This window comes from Megalobrama amblycephala, linkage group LG1, assembly GCF_018812025.1.
Source record: "Megalobrama amblycephala isolate DHTTF-2021 linkage group LG1, ASM1881202v1, whole genome shotgun sequence".
In the NCBI taxonomy this organism is placed as follows: Eukaryota; Metazoa; Chordata; class Actinopteri; order Cypriniformes; family Xenocyprididae; genus Megalobrama; species Megalobrama amblycephala.
The window spans coordinates 60079846-60086728 of NC_063044.1; the positions used below are offsets into that span (position 1 = coordinate 60079846).

At 38.8% G+C, this 6883-nt stretch overlaps 1 long non-coding RNA gene across 1 annotated transcript; it reads right to left on the minus strand.

The window, feature by feature from the left end:
• Positions 1-399: 399 nt before the first annotated feature.
• Positions 400-6515, minus strand: LOC125277885. Its single transcript, XR_007187011.1, has 2 exons — positions 6427-6515; positions 400-1941 (listed from the first exon to the last, which is right to left on the minus strand). It is a non-coding gene; the product is annotated as an uncharacterized LOC125277885 (long non-coding RNA).
• Between the last annotated feature and the right edge of the window lie 368 nt (positions 6516-6883).

Consider the following 6883-nt stretch of genomic DNA (forward strand, 5'->3'; position numbering starts at 1 on the left):
GTGGTAAAATACATGTTTCTTCATTAAGGGGGAAATGCAATAAAGCTATAACACCCACACAATGTGTTGCTGTGTATGTTAATTTAAAATCTGTAACATAAAGGGAAATGGCACTACTGAATGTGAAACCCCTTGAATGATCTCTGCAATAAATGTGAAACTCTTTAACTTTAAACCATGAATATGCTCCTATACAATACTTGGAAACTGAGATGAAGTTGAGCATTTGAAATCATATTGAATTAGCAGAATGCATTCAGAGAATATAGCTCTGATGTTAAAAGAGGAACTAGTTAACAAGCAGAAAAAACTGAAGCATATTTGAGGATGTATACCTTTGAACAAGGACAGATGAAATTTAAATCATCATTACACAGAGTACAAGGAGATGTTAGGCAATTTGTTTAAACTATATTTTATTTGAAATAAAGTCAGAGTTAGAGTTAACATCTTCATGATCTCCATCATTCATATCTACAATCTCATAGTCATTAGCATCTCTTCATTTTGGTGTCTATGGAGCACATCTGCATATTATCTGCAGGATACAAAGTAGACTAAAAAAAAGATTTCTCCTTCTCTACTTAAGCAATGTAACAGGAGCAAGAGTGCTGAATCTCTGCAGTCCTTCATGACTGAGGAAGAGTCACAGAGTCATTAGTTCTGTGAGAACATAATTACAAGTAGAGATACTAAATTTCTCTGCTGATACTGATAGCAGATCATTCAGAATGATATCTGCCGATACCGATTGTTTGATATTCTTAAGGGGAAAAAATCTCTCCCAACTAATGCTGTAAAAATACAGGGACTCTCATGACTATAATATTATTCAAATTAACAACAGAACCCAAACTATTATATCCAACTTATTTTCAGAAATAATAGTTACACTCCAAAACTGAAATGTTTGTCACACAGTTGAGATTAACTATCATCACAGCTTTGTCATTTAGTTCGTGTCCGTGGTAAAAGATGAGTGGCAGGAAAATCAAAGAAAGGAACACAGGAAGTGAAGAAATACAAACTAAAATGCATGAACAAACCTAAACTGAACATAATGTTGACACCTTTAAAGTCACTGTTTTTTAAACTGTTAATGCGTTATTAACCCCTTAACTTTGAAAGCCCTAAATTCAACACAAGAGAGATTTTCTTTACACACAGTATGAATTGCAGTATGACACATTTTTCCACCCCCTTTTGACATTCGGCCAATGGCTGATAGTGAAAATAATTGTTTTTATCGGCCAACTTCGATTATTGCCCGATACATTGGTGTATCCCTAATTACAAGTTATGCATGTCACTATCCCTCTCTTTCTCAACAAAAGTACATCAGGAGAAAAAGTGTCCGTATTATTTTGTTTAATTAGGGTTTCAGTCGTGTTCTACATTTACATCACATTGACTAGATGATGTTCTTTCTAAATGATAAGCTGTTATAAGAAACCATCCTCACTAAAAATACCCGATACACTCCTGTACTAAACATGCAGAACTTGCTTGTGTTCAGCTACACTTTTCAGCATTCTGCTCACTGATGTGAACTTTATTCTAGTCAGTTTGCACTAGACTTGCATTTTTTATTTTTATTTTTTGCAAATAATTAATTTCCTGTCAGCTTATTTTGTTCTTTAAGAAGCAAACCCAGCTTGTTTCTTCAAATGAAAGTGCTTGAAATCTCCTCAAAGGCTTGTGCTCTAAATGTGTTGCTGCAGACTTTTGTTAATCTGATTTCAATTTGCAGTTTAATCTTCTCAAATTCACCTGTGGATTTGAGGCACATGCTTCCAGCATCAAAGGAGACACGTGGAGACAGCGGTTACCCCCTGTGCTGTAGTCACATTTACCAATGAAGCGGTGGTCCACCAATGACATTAGTGCTGAACAACACTGCAGTAAGGATGATAGCAACCTTGGGTGTCAGAATAGGAGGGGCTGTTGAAAAAGAGGAAGCTGTTTTTTTGGTGAGCCAAGACGTGTAACATATGGCTAGTTTTCACGCATGGCAGAAAGTCACAGATATGTTTCCCCTTATTTTATCAGACTTAAAAGCCATCTAAACATTTATCTCTTACTTTCCTGTATTAAGTTCAATCATGCCACAAATTAGTTTGTAGCAGACCATGACCACACAAATTAGGGTTATTACTTATTCATTATTCTATTCAAATTTTATGCATGAATTTAAAATAGAAATCATTTTGAATACTTGAATATTAGTTTGTCTATCAAAATTACAGTCATAAATGTAGCAAGTTTAGCTGTAATTTTTCAGAAGATGCAGCTCAACACTCTTAAAAATAAAGGTTCCAAAAGAGAGTTTTCGCGGATGTCATAGAACCATCTTTTTTTTCCCCGTTAAGTGAAGAACATTTTCCCACTATAAAGAACCTGTTGTGCTTTGAAAAGGTTTCAGAGATGTTAAAGTTTCTTTATGGAACCATTAATGCCAATAAAGAACCTTTATTTTTAAGTGTATAGCGAAGAACAAATAGATGAGCAATATCATGTAATAAGAAACAAATCTTCCATTTTAGAGAGTGACATCTGAACACACAAACGATGTTGATGTGACACACCCTGAGAATGTTATTAATATTTTACGTGAAAAGGAAATTTGTAATTCACAACAACAAAAGATCACAAATAAAAACCCACCATGGTCAGAAACACACACAAAACAGAAGTCTTTATTAAACATTACTCTTATCATCCAGGGACCTGACACAACAGAAACATTGTTGTGCGTTTGACTGTATAACAACTGTTAAAGCAGTACAGGGTTTGTGCTGTACGTCGTGTAGATCTCGGTTTGTCATCCTTTGAGTGAGAAGAGGCCCGTTGCGCTCTGTGACGCAGAATGACTCAATAACGATGAACCTTTGGGCAGCGACTGAATGCAGAATCAAATGAAACGAACAGTACTGAGCAACTGGAAGAGGCTTGTGATTTTCACAACAGGTAGAGAAGTGAATAGACTCGAGCTCTGTGCATGTCGTGTGCATAGTTGCAGTGAAACGGTTCAGACTCCTCTCAGCAGAACATGTTGAGGAGGAAGTCATTTCGGCCCACCGCACTGGCCAAAGGTTCATGCGACGGGTTCAGCAGACGTGATGCAGAGGCAGAGCTGTTGTAAACTGGTACAATAATGATATGCTGAAACTGATCCACCAGAACTGGGTCACATGGAGATGCCCTTTCATTTTATTGGTGCATTTCATCTACTGTTCATATTGAAAGGAATTGTTCTCCTAAAAATGAAAATTGTGTCATTTATTCATCCTCACATTGTTCTAAACCTGTCAATTTCTTTCTTGTGCAGAACTCAAAGATGTTTATATAACGATAGTCAAATGGTGATCAAAACAACATTGGACCCCACTGACTTTTATAGTATGGGGGAATTTTTTTAAAAAACATCTTTAAGTTTGGAACAAAATGAGTTTAGTAAATAAATCTCAGAATTGTGAATTTAGTCCATGTTTGATGCGTTTTAGGCCTAATAAATGTTCAGATATGGGGACAGATGTGTTCACACATCGGTGAATGCTATAGCGCTCTCATGAATCCAGATGTCTGGCAGGGATCAGTGTGTTACAGAGGCAGAGTGGTTTGTGAGCTGTACTTAAAGTGATTGTCACACAGAGGCAGTGTTGTTGTTGTTGTAGACAATTGTTCAATGATTGTTGCAGGAGAGCAGAGGCAGTGATGTTGTAAAGCATAGGCGCCGATTTATGTTTCTGCCGGTGGGTGCCCAGTGCCCCACGTCACCCCCCACCCCCAAAAAACAAAACAAACAAACAAAAAACATCCTTATTACATTACAGATAAAACATAAAGTTCATTAATGTTTGTATATCAAGAGCAGGGACATGTTTGTGTGCATTTTGTTGTTCCTCAACATGATTTCAAAAACAACACGATTCAACAGTGAATAGTCCTCTTATTTAACTAAATAGGTCTTATTTAACTATTGAACTCAACACGTCAACTGGATGTTTTATTTGCATTATATCCGTGCAGTAAGATGACAATTTCGACCCAAAAGCACCTTTTCACGAGTGTTGTCGCGAGTCTCTCGCTGATATCTGTTGCAAGAAGAGTTTGAGCGCGCGCATGTATCTGAATGAGAGCAGAGCCATTTCTGCTCGCGCATCACTTGGATGCGCTCTCGACGTTTGTCACTAAAATATCGCCATAGAAACCGCCTTAAACTATGAAGTAGAGGTCTACAAAGAAGACCCGAGACTCGAGGACCCGGGACCCGTACGGGTTCGGGACTATATTTTAAATGGTCAGCCGGGTCCGGGTCGGGTCCTAATCTATTACTTCGGTTCCCGGGTCTGATTAACATTGTGTGTATACCCGAGCCGATTTGATTCGGAGATCACCCGGCCGTGTTGGGAGTCAGTCAGCGCTGTGCGTGTTTTGTAACTTGCAAAGTATGAGTCGGGAAATAAGGTGAAAAAACACGAGTGACCCCAGCCATCAGAAGCAGAGCGGGCGGAGTTAATGCAAGCGAACGGTGATCATCGAGTTTTACTATTCCTATCGTGTGCAACAGTAATGCAAACAAACTTCAAATCTCAAGAACTGCTTGTAGCCTTGCACATTCGCATTTAAATAACATAGCCTATTTCAAATCATTAACAAATTATGAACTATCACACAAATGTTTTCTGTGACGCTTAAAGCTTACGTTTCAGGTTGCTCCAGCTAACGCGCATGTCTCATGCGAGCGCACTTTCTTTCTCCTGTTTTTATAATAACATTATGCCGTCTTGTTATATCTAAAGTTTTGGTCAGACTCGGCTCAGAAAGCACAGAAATGACCGCAAATAAGTACTAATGCTAACGTCAGCGCGGCCATGTCACTGCACAAGCAATCGTTATTATAGTTCAAAAGGGCAAACAGTCAAAGTTATTTTATTATGTGAGTTGACTCGAGTCTCGAGATACAACGAAATAATGCAAAACTGCAAAGTCGCATTTGTCATTGTGACAGCAAGTGAACTTTTAAAGCTGGAATAATGAGTGGATTAAGCATTTCAATCGGCAAGAGAGGAATAACGGATGAACTTTCTTGGCAAGTGCATCACAGTCAGGTACAAGGGAGCTATAGCCTACTAATATTAGGTAAGACAACACGTTTTATTTTCGCAACTTGTTTATTGACTTATTAAAGCTGCAGTAGGGAGTTTTTAGAAAACGTTGACTTTGCCTGAAAATTTGAACAAGCACAACTCACAGGTCACTCCCCCTTGCTCTCTGCTGCGCTACAGCCCTCCCTCCACAGCTCCTCCCCCATCACAACGGAGCCTGCCGTGAACGCGCAGGCTAGTAAGCAAGCAGGGCCACCGATGACGGCGGATAAACAGTTATGGCACATTCACTGATACGGACGAAACATCAACAATATGATTTACATTGACTGTGGCCTGCCCATAATTTGACTACAAACTTGGTCCTCAAAATATTACGTATTTTGCAATACATGTAATGCAACTATATGACGTTGCACTATTTCTATAAGTAATAAATAGTAAGATAATATAACGGTAACTAACGTTACAGTATGCAAGTAATTATTCTATCGTTATGTAATGCTAAATAAGGTTTGCTAGTACATTATTTCAGCAACATGACAAACCAGTGAATTAGTTTCAATAGTTGCTTTGCACAGTGTGTGACATTTTATCTGTATGTTATGCGGCTAGAGTTTTGACACTAGGCGTTTCTCAAAACCAAGTTCACTAAGTTCGGACTCGTGTCCTTGGTAGTTAGGACTTGGCAAGTTCGACTCCGGTGAACGAACTCCCGTGGACGGGAGGACAAAAGTCCAGTGATTCTGCAAAAGGAACAGCAGCGTACTTGATAACGTCTGATTATCTTCACTCATTGTAATGAAATGAAATAGGCTTTAACATAAAACACAACCTTCTCTTTTTGTTAAATGTCAGTTTTAATGTTCAATAATAGCCATTATAAAAGGTATAAAAATAAACAATAAGAAATAAAACAAACAAATCAGTCAAGCGTACAAAATCAGCGCTTTAGTATGATACAAAAGTTAAATAGCCATATATAAATTTATGAAACGTCACGTTGCCCTCAGCCAAAACGGAGCCAGCGGCAAACGTCAGAAGGATTAGCCGAGGTAAGGCTGCTCTCGGCTGGGTACATGAGCGCTGAGAGTCCGGTGATCGCCTGGATCTCAAAACTCCGACAACGTCAGATCAAATTTTCAGAAAGGCGCTATCTTTATCAATTAACCACAAATTTGAGCTTTAAACCAGCACATTCTCGCCTGAAAAAATCTTAAAACTGCATATCATGACATAATAGAGCCGATCACACGAAAATGCGTATCAATTACGAGTTTGTAATCTCGTAGAATATATACGCCAAAATGAGTTATACCTACGAAACTGGATTGTTTGTCCGCCATAAGCAAAGCTGCGGCACACCAGTAATCTTGAATTTGAAGCCTGTAAGCGCTGTGCACTATGGCTGTGCATGACAGGAGTGTGATCAGCGCGCACACAAGCTTGAGTGACACTGCTAAGACACTCCTCCTGACTCTGATTGGTTGTTTCTTACCGGGAGCGGTGTATTTCTGCAAATGGCAATAGGACCACTGGGAGGAGCCAGAGGAGCTTGATTTTTTTCACAGATTATCTGTCTCATATTCTACTGTCAGGACATAATGACAGGTTTAACAAATATGTAAAAAATACATTTTTACAAAAGTTACCTACTGCAGCTTTAATAGCAATTTGCTGTGGAATAGACCTATGTGCTGATCGGGTCCAGACGGGTCTGGTCGGGTTCGGGTCCAGTTTAGACGGGTCCGGGTAGTACATTTATGGCATTTCTC